The sequence below is a fragment of the Dipodomys spectabilis genome, unplaced genomic scaffold (genome assembly GCF_019054845.1).
Source record: "Dipodomys spectabilis isolate Male_0828 unplaced genomic scaffold, ASM1905484v1 ptg000178l, whole genome shotgun sequence".
In the NCBI taxonomy this organism is placed as follows: Eukaryota; Metazoa; Chordata; class Mammalia; order Rodentia; family Heteromyidae; genus Dipodomys; species Dipodomys spectabilis.
The window spans coordinates 2,311,418-2,329,311 of record NW_024870855.1 but is presented as its reverse complement, the minus strand read 5'-3'; the positions used below and the strand labels follow the sequence as shown (position 1 = coordinate 2,329,311).

The window sequence follows — 17,894 nt, the reverse complement described above, 5'->3', positions numbered from 1 at the left end:
AGAGAGGCCATTGTCAGGGATGGTGGTGGTTACCTGAGAGGGAAAGAAGGAGTAAGGATTTTTGATTTTTAGCTTAACAATTCCTACATCCTACAAGAGCCAGTCAGCTGAAGGTGCCTCTAGAACTGCACCTGGTCACAGGTAGAAGGTATATCCTGTTCACATGAAGGACATGTGAAGGTTAGAATAGTATCTTCTTACCAACTTCTAGTGCATGGAACCGGTGGAATTAGACACTACCCCATCCGTCTCATGTGGAACAAAGGCAGTGTTCTGGGCTACATAGAGTATCTTTCACAAAGCGTTTTTTTTTTCTTCTGGCTAATCTACTTATTTTTAGGTTTCTTTAGTTATTTTCCAAACCACTGAAACTACTGAGAAAAACATTTAAAGAGACTTTGAGTTAAAAAATAATAATTGAGGGGGGTGGAAAAAAAAATAATTGTATAGTCATGCTTTTGTTTAAAACACTTTTCCTAGTTGCATAGATAGCTACATAGCTACATAGATACTGTGCATTTAAAATAAATCAGTTAGGATGGAAAAAGGCCAAGACATATATTCTTGCCCCCAAATTATTAAATATTGGAAGGAAGATGTCTTATTTTATGTCTGGAGTAACACGTGTACCACTCTCCTTTTACTGAAGAGCAGTCTTAATAAATTAATTACCCAGTCAGAGACTTCTGGACCCCTTCCCTGTGCCAGCTGGCACTGAGAAGGATGAGGGACTTTGGTGAACCTATGAGCAGGCTCAGAGAAGAATCCTTATTTCCTGGGACACAGGATATGGGCATGGTGGGTGGGGGGGGCGGGGGAGAGGGCATGGGCTGAACAACTTGGAAAGATTGTCTTGTTTCTGCTACCCCTCATTTTCATAAGACACTTATTAAATGATTAGACTCCCCTGAAATGCAGCATCTCTATTCAGGATTGTCCTGGATCTCTCATCAGAGGAAGAAAAGTGATATGAATTATTTACAGAGCACTAAATTATTTCCTTTTTATGAGTTCCAACTTTGTTTTGGTCTCTGCAAACTGAGATTTTGTTTATCCCTGAATAGCTTTCCCTGGGGCATGAAAAGTAGAATTCTTAAATTATGAATGAGGTTTTTTTGAGTCCTTGTTAACTAAAACATGTAAAATAAACTATGTTTTTCATTAGATCCCTTTCAGCTCCCCACAAAAGCAGAAGCAACAAAAGAAAGGTCAGTTCAACCAGCAACCACCGGGAAGCCCACTGTCATTCGGATCCCCACTAAACCAGGAAAATGTAAGCACTCTGCTATCTTTATTTGCTTCTACAATAGTCTGAGAGAGAAATACTTATTTACCAATGTAACTGACACTTATTATTCATAGTCATGGACATTTAGAAGGAATTGTTTTCTCACAATTCTGCAGAAAATTGGAACAGTACCTTTGCATTTCATGTTTCTTTAAGGTTGTTTAAAGCAGAAAGAGATTGGATCTCTGGACAGTCTTAATATTCATGTTATCACCTCTGTAAAGATAGGGAAGTAAGGGGCTGGGAAGATGGCTCAGTGGTAGAGCGCTTGCCTTGCATGCATGAGGTCCTGGGTTTGATTCCTCAGCACCACATAAGCAAAAAGGAAAAAGCCGGAGTGGCACTGTGGCTCAAGTGGTAGAGTGCTAGCCTTGAGCTGAAGAGCAGAGGGACAGCGCCCAGGCCCAGAGTTCAGGCCCCATGACTGGACCCCCCCCCCAAAAAAAAAGATAGGGAAGTAACTTAAATGAATAACAGTTATCAATGTCTATCAGAAAAATACTATTCCTATCAGCATTATTAAATATGTTTGGGTGTAGATTATGTAAAAACCTGTACCCAAGCTGGACATGAGTGGTTCATGCCTATAATGCTAGTTACTCAGGAGGCTGAGATCTGAGGGTTGTGGTTCAAAGCCAGTCCAGCCAGGAAAGTCTATGAGACTCATCTCCAGTTAGCTACCATAAAAGCCTGAAGTGGAGCTATGGATCAAGTGGTAGAGAACCAGCCTTGAACAAAAAAGCTCAGGATCAGTGTCCACGCCCTAAGTTCAAGCTCTAGAATTGGGGTGAGTGTGCATGTGCACACACACATACAAAATCCATGTACCCAAAAGGTCTAAAAATAGATGATACCTTTTGGGCATGTGTGTGTGCCAGTGCTAGGGCTTAACCTCAGAGCCCAATAGGATTACAAGTTTGAGCCACTGGCACCCAGCTATAGCAATACTTGCTTTTTATGATGATGCTATTGCTAAATAATTTTTTTAATCACAGTAGTATTTATTTGGGTGTGTGTACTGGTGTTGGGGCTTGAACTTTGGGCCTGAGTGCTAGCTCTGAGATTTTCTTGCTCTACCACTTGAACTGCAGCTTCACTTCCAGGTTCTTTTGGTGGTTAATTGGAGATAAGTCTCTTGGACTTTTCTGTCCAGGCTGGCTTTGAACCACAATCCTCAGATTTGAGCCTGAGTAGCTAAGATTACAGGTGTGAGCATTCAGTGCCCAGCATTTTCCTCCCTTTGAAAATATTTCCTAGACCCCATCTTACAGACTCAAGTTCATTGGGACAATTTTTATTAATATATATAATTTATTATTAATTATTATTTTATTGTTATATATAGTATATGTTTATTTATATAAATAAAATGTATAAGATCAGAAATGTACATTAATTTCTCAATTCGTATTGCTGGGTGGAAAGAATTTATTTCTTTAAAATAGATGCCTGCTGCTGGTGGCTCATGCCTATAATCCTAGCTACTCAGGAGGCTGAGATTTGAGGATCATGGTTCAAAACCAGCCCGTCAGGAAAGTCCATGAAGCTCTTACCTCCAGTAAACCACCCAGAAAGCTGGAAGTGGCACTGTGGCTCAAGTGGTAGAGTGCTAGTCTTGAGCTGAAGAGCTGAGAGACAGCGCCCAGGCCCAGAGTTCAGGCCCCATGACTGGACCCAAAAAAAAAAAAAATAAAAAATAAAAAGGAAATGTTTCCTGTCAGTGGCTATTACAGGACATACATAAATCATCCCCTGTTCTAGGTTTTCCATGTGACGTGAAGGCAGAGCATTCACTTACGAAGTGCTGTGTATATCTGCCTCCTTCCAGTGCTCCAGCGACCAGTGTAGGAGAAAGCTTCGTCCTTCTCAGCATCTGACAGTCAGCCTCTCCTCACCAGGTGTTCTTGTTCCCTGGTGTCAATTATCTGACCCTCATTATATCTAGTCATCTTTGTTTTCTTCCATTAAAGTAAGATAGAAGGACACTGTTGCTGAGAAATGGATGCAGTTTGTTTGTAAAAGTATCATTTGTTTAATTGAGGTTAATTATGTTCATTAATCTAAACTAATGATTTAGAAAACCTAATTTGGACCAGGAAGGGTTAGGTATACAACCTACTATTAGGATGAGCACCGACTTTCAGGTTCTAAAGAAGGGAAAAAAATAGACAATTCCTAACAGTTTCTTCATTATAAAGTATGCAGGATATTGTTTGGAATGTCACTGTCTAGAACTTTCTATGAAGATGATAATGTCCCATATTTGTGCTGGCCATAAGAAGCCTCTGTATTCAAGGTGCTGCTGCATACAGGAAATGTGGGAGGTGCAAATGATATTGAAATGTTAATTTTCTTTCATTTTAATTAATTGAGGTTTAAGGATAAATTGCCACATGTGATAATTATTAGCTAGTAGACTATAGACAAAAGTAGGACTAGATTTTGGTTGGAGAAATGTTACAAATAAAGTGCCTGAGTTAAGTATCTGGTACATATAAGGCTCTTAACATACTATTTAATTACTTAGTATTATTTTCACGCTATAAAACATACAGTAGCCCACACCGGTGGCTCATGACTATAATCCTAGTTACGCAGGAGAATAAAATCTGTGCTTTGTGGTTTGAAGCCAGCCGTAGCAGAAAAGTCCATGAGACTCTTACCTCCAATTAACTACTGAAAGGGCCTGAAGTAGATCTGTGGCTCAAGTGGTAGGTGCTTGAGCAAAAAAGCTGTGTTCAAGCCCCAGGACTGGTGCATGAGCGTGTGCGTGCACACGCGCGCGCGCCCACACACACACACACACACACACACACACACACACACACACACACACACAAAATCATCCAATAAAATGAACTGATGTTGATTAATATCTCAGATTTCTGAAGTTTTTGAGAGCTCTTTGGCATTTGCTTAAGTATCTGTTCTGCCAGGAGTTCTGTGTGACCACCATTTTCCTTTAGAGCTAAACTACATCATTCACTTTGAAATGCCAGACGAGACATTACTAATGAATCGCTGCTACTCTTTCCAGGTTTACTTGAGGAACCACAAACTCCACCTCCACTCCCTGCTGAAAAGCCTATTGGAAACACATACAGTACAGTGTCTGCAAAACTCAGTAATGCTGACAGAAGTAGAAATTCGGTAAGTTATCATTACAGGTAGTGTTAGGTGGGAGACAGAACCATGTACTAAATTTAAACATTCAGCTGATGTCTACATTATTTAAAAAAGGAAGTTTGAAAAATAAACTTACACTAGAAACCAGTTGGTACTGGGCATGATGGCCTTGCCTGTAATCTCAATACTTAGGAAGCTGAGGTAGGAAGATCTCAAGTTGCAGACCAGCCTGGACCACATAGTGAGATATGTGTCAAAAAAAAAAGAAAAATTGCTAGCCCTCATGTACATCTCCAATTAACCACTAGAAAACTGGAAGTGGCTCTATGGCTCAAGAGGTAGAGTGCTAGCCTTGAGCTGAAGAGCTAAGGGACAGTGCCCAGGCCCAGAGTTCAAGCCCCATGACCAAAAAAAAAGAGGAAAAGAAAAGTGAGAGTAATTCATTATGTTTTGTCATAAAATAAAGGCATATTTTAAAGGTACTAATAATGAAGTTATTAAAAAAGAAATCTTGAGGCCTGGGAGCGTGGCTCAAATGGTATTACACCTGCCTAGCAGGACCAGTACTGGGGCTTGAACTCAGTTAAGATCTTGGGCACTGTCCCTTAGCTTTTTTTGCTTAAGACTAGTACTCTATCATTTGAGCCACAAGTCTACTCTGGCTTTTGGTAGTTAATTGGAGATAAGAGTCTCACAGACTTTTCTGCCTGAGTTGGATTCAAACCATGATCCTCAATTATCAGCCTCCTGAATAGCTAAGATTACAGGTGGAAACCACATGTGTACTTGGCTCAACCTGAAATTTAAGGGGAAAAATTAGTTTTAAAAAATGAGGCCAGGCACTGGTGGCTCATGCCTGTAATACTAGCTTTTTAGTATTGAAATCTGAGTATTGGGGTTCGAAGCTAGCCCAAGGAGGAAAGTCTGTGAGACTCCAATTAACTACTACCACCACAACCCTCAGTTTAAAAAAAAGCCAGAAGTAGAGCTGTGACTCAAGTGGTAAAATGCTAGCCTTGAGCAGAAAAGTTCAGGGATAGCACCCAGGTCCTGAATTTAAGCCAATGGAGGAGTGGGCGCACGCGCGCTCACACACACACACACACACACACACACACACACGTGATGATAATGCTTTATTGTACATCTCTTAGGGTTAAGATTAAATCCACACACCTACATGATGTCAACTTTAGTTTATTTATTTATTTTGCTGGTCTTGGGGCTTGAACTCAGGGCCTGGATTCTGTCCCAGAGTCTCTCTGTGCTCAAGACTGTCAAGACTGCCAAGACTGTCACCAGAAGTTGAGCCACTTCTGGTTTTTTCTGTGTATGTGGTCCTGAGGAATGGAACCCAGGGCTCTATGCCTGGTAGGCAACTAAGCCACATTGCCATCCCCATGGTGTCAACTCTAATACCATTCCTTCATATGTTTAAAAAAATTCCACTTGGTAAATGATATTTAAGGCTTGTTTCAAGAGAAAAACATTTTTAATATCTTTGGACCAAGTTTTCAGTTCAAACATCATAATAGTTTATATTGTGTGTTAGCTGTGCTTATCATACATACAAATTCATCAAATCATCTAGTGAAGAGAAATTTCCTTGAAGGAGACATTAGATTAAATTAGCTAATATCAGGTTAATGAGATTTTTCTGTAGGATGAATTAAAATTGAATCATCATTTATATTTTCAAAGGACTTGGTAATAAATTTTTATGAAAACTGGACTAAGAAAGTCCATAAGTAGATAGCAGTACTCTGCTGTATGTTGAATGAGAAAATCCCAAACTTCCCTGGAGGAAAAGTTCCTTGAACTTTCAGGCTTCTGCTCTGAGAACATTATTAAAGGAAGAGAGAAGCCAGGAGCTGGTGGCTCATACCTGTATTCCTAGTGCCTGAGGAAGCTGAGATGTGAGTATTGCAAAATCAAAGCCACTTCAGGGAGGAAAGTCTGAGAGTCTCTTATCCCCAACTACCAAAAAGCCAAAAATCAAGATATACCTCAAGGGGTAGAGAGCTAGCTTTGAGTGAAATTTTTAAGGCCCTATGTCCCAGCACCAGCACTGGTACAAAATAAAATAAAATAAAATAAAAATAAATGAAGAGGGAGAAGAGCTTTTACATTCAGTAAGTAATCTACAAAGCTTTATAGGGCTTTTGTTAAATGTAATGTTAAGTAGTCCACAAGCAACTCCTACATTCTAGGAAAACAAGAAAAAGAAGCTAGACTAAACTAAATTCTGTGGACATGTACTCCATTCATCATGTGTTGGTGCCTCATGTGACCGACGCAAGGCAAAGCCTGCCTTGCTCTACTTACACAGGACGTTAGAGTGGCTTGTGCTTTCACAAATGCACACCACTACAGACACCTGACTCTGAAAAAACAAGAGAGAATAGACCTCCGGTGAAAGGACTTGTTTACAATCACACTGATTATCTTGAAGCCGAGTCACATGTCCTCTTGTTTGAGAATTAGAATCACTAAACGCATTTTAGATCAGACCGGAAGGACTAGAGGTGTGGGTGAGGGGCTGTAGAAGGACCTGTGACCAGACCGTAAAGACTAAAAGTATAGATGAGGGCTGGAAACCCTGTACCATTACTCCCTCCATGAGTGTTGGGGAGCTTTCCATCTACAGGTGGATGGCTGCAGCTGCCAGGCCTTGGTCACCTTCACTTAAACAATGAGGGACTCCAGGTGCACATCAGGAGCTGCTGCAGCTGTTCTGTGTTCCTGTTGTGGTACACAGAATGTGGGTGCACAGACTCTCAAAGCATCACTCACCGACACCACCAACTTGTGCAGGAGAGTTGGGAGACACTGCAGAACCCACGCAAGGAACCAGCCATAGAACTCTGAAGTGTGGGTGAAATTCTGATTTAAGATTTGCTCATCATAGAAAATCAAGAAATTAAAAAGATCCTCCACAAAAATACCGCCACCTGGGCTGGGATGTAGCTCAGTGGCAAAATGCTTGCTTAGCAAGTGCAACATCCTGGGTTCAATCCCGAGGAGGAGGAGGGAGGGGGGGGAGGGAGGGGGGGGGAAGGGAAAAAGAAGAAAAGAAAAGACAGTTAAAAAATAATACCACCGGCTGCCAGTGGTTCACTCCTGAAATACCTGCTGCCAGCAGGCTAAGATTTGAAGCCATCCCGGGCAGAAAATTCCTAAAGACTTCATCTCCAATTAACTAGAAAAAAAAAAACAACTAAACTAAAACAGACTGCAGGTTCAAGTGGTAGAGCACCAGCCATGAGCTAGCAAGCAAAGCAAGTACCAGGTTCTGCGTTCAAATCTCAGTACTGCCAAAATTAAATACATAAAAAGTTTCTCCCTAGCTGCTAGGGTTTGTTTTGCTTGCTGTAATTTTAAATTGGCCAAAAGAAAAAAATTTTCATTTTATTCCAGCAGCATTTTCAGAAAAAAAAATATAAGTAGCAACATATTTATAAGACACAGATTACATACTGGAATATTGCAGGGTTTATGGACTAGTGATTCACCTCACTACATTAACTGAGCTCATTAGTGAAACCAAATTTTAAAGGCAGGCATAATTTGTTTTTAAAAATGGGATTTAAAACATTGAAACATGTTTAAATGAGCACAGTTATTGGCAATTAATCATTTAGTATTTAAGGAAAAGCTATAAAGGCTCAGTGAATTTAAAATCAGAAAAGTATGCTATAACTCATTTATAATCTGAATTTTCCTATTTTCCCAAAATATGATTAAACTCTCTTTACAAAAAAAAAAAGTAGCAGTTGAATTTTACAAGGATACCCCCTTCCCTCATGAGGTCTTGGAGAAATTTTGTCATAGGTGTCATGCTACTGTCTAAGTAGGAAAGGAAAAAATCTTTTAGAAAAGTTTTAAATTCTGACTGAAAAATATAAGATAGTTGGAATGAAAAGAAGTTGTTAGGAATTTAGGAATTGGGGGAGAAGGCCACAAGTTTTTGTCTGAGGTACCTCGGCACTAAATGACATCATAGACCAACTGCACTTACCAGACATCTACAGAATACTTCACCCAGCAGTTACATGATATATAATCTTCTCAAAAACCAACAAAAACTTCTCCAAAATAAATACTATTGTAGAATATGAAGCAATCTTAGAAAATGCCAACAAAATTGAAATAACTCCCTGTATTCCAGCATACCATAATGGAATTAAACTAGAACTCAACAGCAAAAGATACTCCTGAAAATACTCAAAACATGAGAAGTCTGAAAGTGGTAGAGTACTAGCCTTGAGCAAAAGAGTTCAGGGACAGCACTCAGGCCATGAGATCAAACCCCATTATTAACCACCACCTACACACACAAACACACCTGGCTTTTCCAGGAACTGTAGCATATACCTGTGATCCTAGCTGCTGAGGCTATAAACTGAGGATGGAGGTTTGAAGCCAGCCTGGGTAGGAAAGCTCTTGAGACTCTTCTTTCCAGTTACTACCAAAAAGCTGCTCCTCAAGAGGTAGAGTGCTAGCTTTGAGCGGGCACTAAAGCCAAACAACAAAGCCTAGGCCCTGAGTTCAAGCTCTACTACTGGCACTAGGTATGTAGGTTAGGTAGATAGAAAAGTGGATAGATAGATAGATAGATAGATAAAAACTTAACATTCTAGGGGCTGGGAGTGTGGCTTAGTGGTTGAGTGCTTGCCTAGCATGCATGAAGCCCTGGGATTGATCCCTCACTACCATATAAACAGAAAAAGCCGGAAGTGGTGCTGTGGTGCAAGTGGTAGAGTGCTACCCTTAAGCAAAAGACGCTCAAAGACAGTGCCCAAGCCCTGAGTTCAAGCCCCAGGACTGGCAAGAACAAAATAAACAAACAAAAACTAACATTCTTACTCTATCTGTCCTTCAGTTTTCCTATCTCTCTACTCTTCCCTATAAAACACTTCTCAGCCCATTCCACCACCTGCGGTGGTGGTATTTACTTGGACCTCTCTTTCTCCCTCCATGGCATCCTCTCACAACACTCCTTAATGTCCCTTTTATATTCCCCACCTGCTTTAGTTCAAACTCTACTGCAAAATGTTGAAACCATCTCAGAAGGAGATAAAGATCTGCATGTTCAAAGCAAAACAAACTAATAACCACTTCACTTAGCATGTGTTTAAACTCAGGAACAGAGTGTTTCCTGTGTATACTAGGATGGACAAATACCAAATATTTGTTTACAGTGCCTGCTTGAATCGTTATTGAGTTAACCTACTGTGATTTACACATCACCCTTTCATAGCTCATGAATCAGGTATCAGGCCAACACACATTGGTTTCTTGAGCAGTTTTTTTTTTACCTATATTAGGACAGACAATTGAGTAGGAGTGAGTAAATAAATAGCTTATAGCTTATGTGATCCTCACATCTCAGCCTCATGAGTATAATTAGGCCATTAGAATAGAATTAGACCCACCAGTACCCAGCTATCATTTTTTTCTTTCCTTTTCTTTTTTTTTTTTTTTTTTTTTTTTGGTTATAGAGCTTGAACTCTAGGCCTGGGAGCTGTCCCTGCACGCTTCAGCTCAAGTCAAGTGCTCTATCACTTGAGCCACAGCACCACTTAATTGGAAGTAAGAGTCTTCCAGACTTTCCTGCCAGGGCCGGCTTTGAACTGTGATCCTCAGATCCCAGCCTCCTGAGTAGTTAGGATTACAGGTGTAAGTTGCTGGTGCCTGGCCAGCTATCATTCTTAATGGTGAATGACTGAATGATTAGGCACAAGGCAAGGATTGCCAATGACCAACTATTCTTACCACTTTTATTAGCATAGGCCTAGCCACTACACTCTTACTAGCACTCTTATCAGCATAGGCCTAGCCACTACAACCTGTCAAGAAAACAAATGTGACAGACAGAACTGTTTGCATTGTCTTTGTAGGAAATCTGTAAGAATCTAGAAAAACAAATCCAAACCTTTGGAGTGAGTTCATCAATGTTGCAGAGTAGAAGATTTGCATTACTCAGCTTTCTAAAACTATAAAAAAAAAATACCCAAGATGATCAACTTATTTGTAAGGACCAAAGTTTTACTAAGGCCATGGCTGAAGTGGTAGAGCACCTGCCTAACAAACTTGAGACCTGAGTTCAAGCTAGTATTGGGGGTGGGGGAGGGAGAGAGAGAGAGAAAGAGAGAGGGGGAGTTCCAGTGTATTGTAAATTGGCTCATTGATTCTGGGCCTGTGACAGGAGCATGTGGTGGAACATGGCCAGGAGAGCTAGAACAGAGAGGAGGGGAAGCCCCACTACTCCTCTTAACAGCACATGTCCCATGACCATGTTTTGCTTTGGTACTAGGGCTTGAACTCAGAGCCTCTGGCTCTTGCCTAGCCTTTTGTGCTTACAGTTAGTGCTCTACCAGTTGAGCCCAAGCTCCACTTCTGGGTTTTGGCTGTTTAATTGAAGCTAAGAGTCTCTTGGATTTTTCTGCTTAAGATTTAAACTATGATCAGATCTCAGCCTTCTGTGTAGCTAGGACTGCAGGTGTGGGCCATCAGCGCCTGCCTTGTTTTACATCTTATAACTTCATATTGTATAATTTTTATTGAATCAAAACCCCATCTTGCAAGCCAGGCATTGGTGGCTCATGCCTGTAATCTTAGCTTCTCAGGAGTCTGCTTCATGGTTTGAAGCCTACCTGAGCAGTTAAGTCTGTGAGACTTTTATCTCCAATACACTACTCAGAAAAACCTGTTAGTGGTGTTGTGGCTCAAGTGGTAGAGCACTAGCTTTGAGCCAAAGAAACTTCGGGACAGTGCCCAGGGCCCCGAGTTCAAGCCTCAGGACCAGCACCAAAAAACAACAACAAAAAACCCAAATATCAAAACAACAAAACCTGACTTCTTTTTATAACTTCATATTGTACAATTTTGACAATCAAAGTGGCACTGTGAGTTAGAGTTTCAAAGATAGGCATGGGCATTACTAGGAGCAGGGAAGATACGTTACTCTTGGAGATGACCTTCAAGTTGGACCTAAATAAGGAAAGAAAATGATGTATTTGCATAGTCAGTAGGCCTTCAGTGAGAGGCCTTCAGTGGGAACTTGGTATGTGCTGAGAACAAGGCCAGGCACGCCAGGGGCCCAAGAGGATCTGGTGTGGCTCATTGGCTGTCAATGTCCTCACCAAATACTTTTCCAACGCTGGCTTTCAGCACTTGATCAGTAAATGCTAGTTTATCTCTACATATTTCTGAGGAATATCTATGCAACACATGTAAGATTTAGCTAATCTATATCAGGAGTGAGTGTTAGCAAAATGAGCTCCCTTCCCATAGTTTAGTATACTTCTTCCCCTCTGCACAGCTCAGCATGCTCCCATCCTAGGCAACACTAGGCCCACTTAGTAAATGCAGTAAATGTTAGCAAATTAAGATTAAATAGACTTTGCTAGAAAACCACACGGACATCCAGGTACAGAGAACAAAGAAAGGTTTATTGCCTGGAGAGGGGGGCCAGCAAGACTCCTTCTCACAAGGGAGGAATGAGAAGCAGCACCGGCTATTGTCTGGGGTGATCTATAGAACCTAGGAGGCTTAGGAGGGGCTAGAAGGGGCGAAGACCCTGGTATGGACATGTGGGCCAGGGGCTTCATCATGTTGGACTAGGATTTATGGCTGCTGTCCAAATAGTAGATAAGGGTCCCGCAGCTGCCCAGACCTGGAGGTTACTCTAGCGGCTCTTGTTGCCTTATATGGTGGTAGCTGCCCCGGAGAAGAGCCATCTCAAGGTAAAGGGGGCTGGAAGTTGATTATTTACTGCCTGTACTACCTGGGCCAAGTGTTGCCTAGGAAGGGAGTATGCTACGCTGTGGAGAAGGGAAGGAGTGGACGAAGCTGTGGGAAGGGACTCATTTCGCTAACAGTAAATAATTAGCCTCTAAACCATTATAAGAAAAAGATGTGGGGCTGGGAATGTGGCTTAGTGGTAGAGTGCTTGCCTAGCATGCATGAAACCCTTGGTTTGATTCCTCAGTAGCACATACAAAGAAAAAGCTGGAAATCGCCCTGTGGCTGAAGTGATAGAGTGCTAGCCTTGAGCAAGAGGCTCAGGGACAGAGCCTAGGCCCTGAGTTCAAGCCCAAGACTGGTTTAGAAAACAAAAAACAATTACATATATCATTCAGTTTCAAAATGTAACAGCAAACCAAGGTTTTGTTAAGTTTTGCTTTCAAAATGTATCTGGGTCCATATCCTTCGACTCAACCAAAGTTGGACTGAAAACATCAGGGGAAAATTGTGTCTCTGTCAAATGTGTAGAGACTATCTATTTTTTTGTTATTATTCCCTAAATGACTCAGTTGAAAAATATTTACATAAGGTTACATTATATTAAGTACTATAATCTAGAGTTGGATCAAAGGCCATGGGAAGACGTGCATACCTTACATGCAAATACGACACCATTTTATATTAAAAAGTGTTTGCACATTCTTGTGTTTTTGGAATCCAAGGAGTCCTGGAACCAACCTCGTGCAGATACAGAAAGGCGACTGAATGTATGCCTCTTCCCTTTGTGCTTTCTGGCTCTGATGAGCAACTGCCTCCTACTCTCTGCTCCAGAATTGCTAGTAAGAGGATCACACACAATGGCCATGGTGGAGCTTTGTGTGGATTGGGAAGAAGGGTTGTGTCCACCATTGGGTCGATGTGGGGTGAAGACAACCAAGCTCCAGCAAACACAAGAAAGTGGTGCTGGTTCTTTGTTCTATGTAAAAAGTACCTTATCAGATACATGATTCAAAAAAAATTCTCCTATCCTTTTGTGGGTAACCTTTTCAATTTGTTGATGGTGTTCATGGAAAAACAAAATGTATCATTTTTCTGATTGATGTCCAATGCACCTGCTTTTTCTTTTGCTGATCATGATTTTGGTGTCTTAGAAAACTATCATCAGGCCACAAGATTGAGTCCTATGTTGTTGTTATTTGAAGAGTTTTATAGTTTTTGCCCATACATTATTCAGGTCTTTGACCCATCTGGAGTAAATATGTATGCAGTATGACTTAAGAATTCTAGCTCCTCTGACTTTTCCATATGAATTTTGGAATCAGCTTATGAATTTCAGCAGAGAGGACAGAAAAGACAGGGAATGCTTTAAATCTCCAGATCAATTTGGAGAGTGTTCTTATATTAACAATATTGGGACTTCATTTCTTCCTAAATGTTTTATTCTTTTAATGCTATTAGAAATAGTATCATCTCCTTAACTTAATTTTTGGATTACTTACTGCTATTGTATAGAAATTTCATTGATTTTTTACATTAATCTTACATGTTGCAACCTTATTGAACTCATTGTGAGCTCTAATAATTTTTAATGTACTCCGCCTTAGTTTTTTGTATTGCAGATCTCGTCATACACAAATGCAGATTGTTTTTCTTCCTATCTGAATGATTTTATTTTCTTACTTAATTTTCCTGACTAGAAATTCAAGTACCATATTGAATATAACTGTTGAGTACAGATATTCTTACCTTTTTCATTTTTTAGGGGAATAGTTTTGAACATTAGCTCTGAGTTTTTCAGAGATATTAGATATTGAGTTGAAGAAGTTCCCTCTATTCTTTGTTTGTTGATATGTTTATCATTCTCTATAACTTCTCAGATAAAGATAATTTTTTCCTTTATCCTATTGCTATGATGTAGTATATTAGCTGATTTTTTAGACTTTAAGCCAACTTTGTAATTCTAGTTTGCTAACTCTCATCTGATCAGAGTATAATTGTTTTCATATATTCTAAATTCTATTCACTAGTGAGAATTTGTGTGCCTTTATTCATAATAAATATTAGTCCACAGTGATTTTTTTCCTTCCTTCTAATATCCTTGTCTGGTTTGAGACTCACCCTGAGCTCATAAACTGAACTAGACTGTGTTCCTTCCTATTCTGTATTTGGAAGGTTCTGTGAAGCAGTAATTATAATTATTCTGTTTCAAAAATTGTGATAAACATACTATGAAATTTAATTTCTCAATGAGTTTTAAGAGCACATTTAATAGGGCTAAATATATTCACATTGTCATGCAACAGATCTGTAACACAGTTATAGCAAAACTAACTGAATACCCACTCCTCATTATCTTTACCAGCCGGCCCCTGGAAACAACCATTCCACTCTGCTTCTACAAGCTTAACTACTTTAGATGAACTACTCTGATGAGTGGGTTCTAGCAGCTCATGCTTGTGTGACAGGCTTTCTTTACCTCGTACAATATCCTCAAAGGCTCATTAGTGTTGTAGTATATCAAAGTAGATTCACATTTTCCTGATGATTTCTTCTTTGACCTACTAATTACTTAGGAATGTGTTATTTAATTTCTATTTGTGGATTTCCCAAATTCCTATCAATAGCTTTTCATTTCTACCCTTAAATCCACTATAACCAGAGAACATACATTGTGTGATCTTGATCCTTTCAAGTTCATTCTGTCTGTTGTATCCCCTGTCTCTCTTGGAGAATGCTCCATAGACACTTGAGAAGAATGGACATCACTGCTCTGGTTAGACAGAGTATCAAGTAATTATCACTCCTATCCTGCCTCTTTTTCTTTCGAGACTGGGTTTTGTTTGTTTGTTTTTCTTTGGTCAGTCCTGGGCACTGTCCTTGAGCTTCTTTTGCTCAAGGCTAGCACTCTACCACTGAGCCTCTTTATGTGGTACTGAGGAATTGAACGCAGGGCTTCGTGCATGCTAGGCAAGCACCCTATCACTAAGCTACATTCCAGTTGAGACTGGGTCGTGCTGTACCATTCTTGCTATTCTTTTGAGTCTACTGTTTCAGTCTCCCAAGTGCTAGGACTATAGGCGCATACCACCATGTATCTAGCTCCTGATTTTATTTCTTCAGTAATTTCTTTTTTTTTAATTTAATTTTATTTTATTTGAGAACATACTGTACAGAGGGGTTACAATTACATGGGCAGGAAAATGCATACATTTCTTACCAAGCATTGCAGCCTCCTCCTTTGTTTACCCTTCACCTCCCTTCCCAGCCTCCCCTCTCCCCCCCACACCGACATTGTAAAGCTGGTTTTGACATGACATTTTGTACTTCTCATTGTTGCAACAGGTCCACCTGAATCCTTAAACGACTTGTTTGTCCCCATCTCCTCCACATGTTATACTGACATCAAATATAGTGAAAGCGGGGGTTACACTGTGGGGGAGGGATATGCAAAGCAACAAAGAGATAATCTTATAAATGGGTTAGAAACACATGCATGAAAGAAAAAAACATTAAAATACATATTTTAGGGTTCGTTTTCCTAACATCACATTATCTGACCTTTTCCGCTTGACTCATACCTATACTAGATATTGCAAATAAGGGAAACCATGGGGCCTATGTTTCTTTGGGCCTGGCTTACTTCACTTAATATAATTTTTTCCAAGCCTTTCCATTTCCTAACAAATGGGGAAATGTCATTCTTTCTGATGGAGGCATAGAATTCCATTGTGTATATATACCACATTTTCTTGATCCATTCATCTACTGAGGGGCATCTGGGTTGGTTCCATATCTTAGCTATGGTAAATAATACTGCAATAAACATAGTTGTGCTGGTAGCTTTAGTGTGGTCTTGTTTGTAAACATTAGGGTAAATGCCCAAAAGTGGGATTGCTGGGTCATAGGGGAGGTCTATGTGAAGTCTTTTGAGGAACCTCCATACTGCTTTCCAAAGTGGTTGAACAAGTTTACATTCCCACCAACAATGAAGTAAGGTTCCTTTCTGTCCACATCCCCTCCAGCATCTGTTGTTGTTAGAGTTCTTGATTTTTGCCGTTCTAACTGGAGTGAGGTGATATCTCAATGTTGTTTTGATTTGCATTTCTTTTATGGCTAGGGATGTTGAACATTTCTTCATGTGTCTATTGGCCATCCTTCTTTCTTCTTCAGAGAAGCTTCTCTTTAAGTCTTTCGCCCACTTATTTATTGGGCAGTTGTTTCTTTGAGGATTTGTTGTTGGGGGGTTTAATTTTTTGAGTTCCAAGTATATTTTAGATATGAGACCCTTGTCCGTTGTATGGCTAGTAAAGATCTTCTCCCAATCCGTGGGCTTTCTATTGATCTTGCTAGCTATGTCGTTTGCCATGCAGAAGCTCTGCAACTTCATGCAGTCCCATTAGTCCAACCTTTCTTTGATTTGTTCTCACAGGTAAGTTTTATGCATTACAGGATGGAATAGGAGAAACCCTAGGTCTCCTTGGCTCAGGCCAAAATTTTCTGAATAGAGACCCGAAAACACAACAAATCAAAGAAAGGTTGGACAAATGGGATTGCATAAGGCTGCAGAGCTTCAGTAATTTCTTTAGCAGTTGCTCCCAATATTTAACTTATCAGATTCTACTTTAGGTTTATGCTAAATTATTTCCAGTGAAACATGGAACTGTTTCTACTATTCTCCTGTTCTCCCTCCTTATGCTCTTATTAGGTTAAATATATTACAGTATATATACAATAAATTCAAAGGTATGTTGTTACTCTTGCCTTTAAAAGAATACTTTTTATTACAATAGGGATTGCTTTTGGTAGGGAGAGTGGATATGAGAGTGGCACTAGTGGTGTTAAGAGGATTTTTCAAAACAGAACTCCCAACTAAGTGACCAGCACATCAACTCATAATTTCCAAGCCTTTCACTTCAGAACACTTGGACATAAATATAACCGCCAACAACTGAAGCTGATATACTGTTTTTCTTTCTCTACCTGCACCTAACACAGTTCTGCCCTTCTGGAAATGAGTTCTGCTTGTTGCACAGAAGAGAGGGCCAACATAAGCAAGGGGAGGAAAAATGTCCTTCCTATCAAAGGTGGCAGTGCCTGCCAGCCCCCTGACAAGACTCCAAAAAATGAAAATGACATACTTCATCTCTACCCAAACAGAAAGTGGTTAATGGCTGCGGAAAGAAAAAAGAAAGGAGAAAAAACAAGAAAAGTAAGAAGAGTAGAGATGATCCAGTTTCCCAAACAAACCCATGGATGCTGAGTTGCAAGGCACTTCCTCTGGAGCTTACCTTACTCGGAAGGGGGTGTTGATCCGGCTGGTGAGCATGTCCAGGATGTGCACGTTCTCATGCTGGTGCAGCAGGATGAAGCGCAGGAAGATCTCCAGCAGTGTGCGCTCTGAGATGCTGCACAGGAAGAGGTCCAGTTATGCGGTGGGGGTCATTTCCTCCTCCACAGTCACCTGAGACCCACAAGAGAGTGAGTACAGGTGAGCCCTTCTCCATGTTGCCATGCTTCCGTTCCCAGGGCCCCCAGCCTTGTCACAGTGACCCCATCCAGGGCATACCTGCCACAAAAATTACTCATCAGAAGCTCACAGCCTGCTCCTATGCCATAATGGCTCATTTTGCTTCTATCCTTTAATTTTACTAGTGAGGACATAAAAAGCAAAGGGGAAGGAAGTGATTCAAGTGTTCTAACAATGCTAATCATCAAATGTAGCTCAAATACC

At 40.4% G+C, this 17,894-nt stretch overlaps 1 pseudogene; it reads right to left on the bottom strand.

Annotated features, from left to right (window-relative positions):
• LOC122120748 overlaps positions 1 to 17,894 on the bottom strand; it is an 81,404-nt pseudogene that overhangs the window by 46,651 nt on the left and 16,859 nt on the right.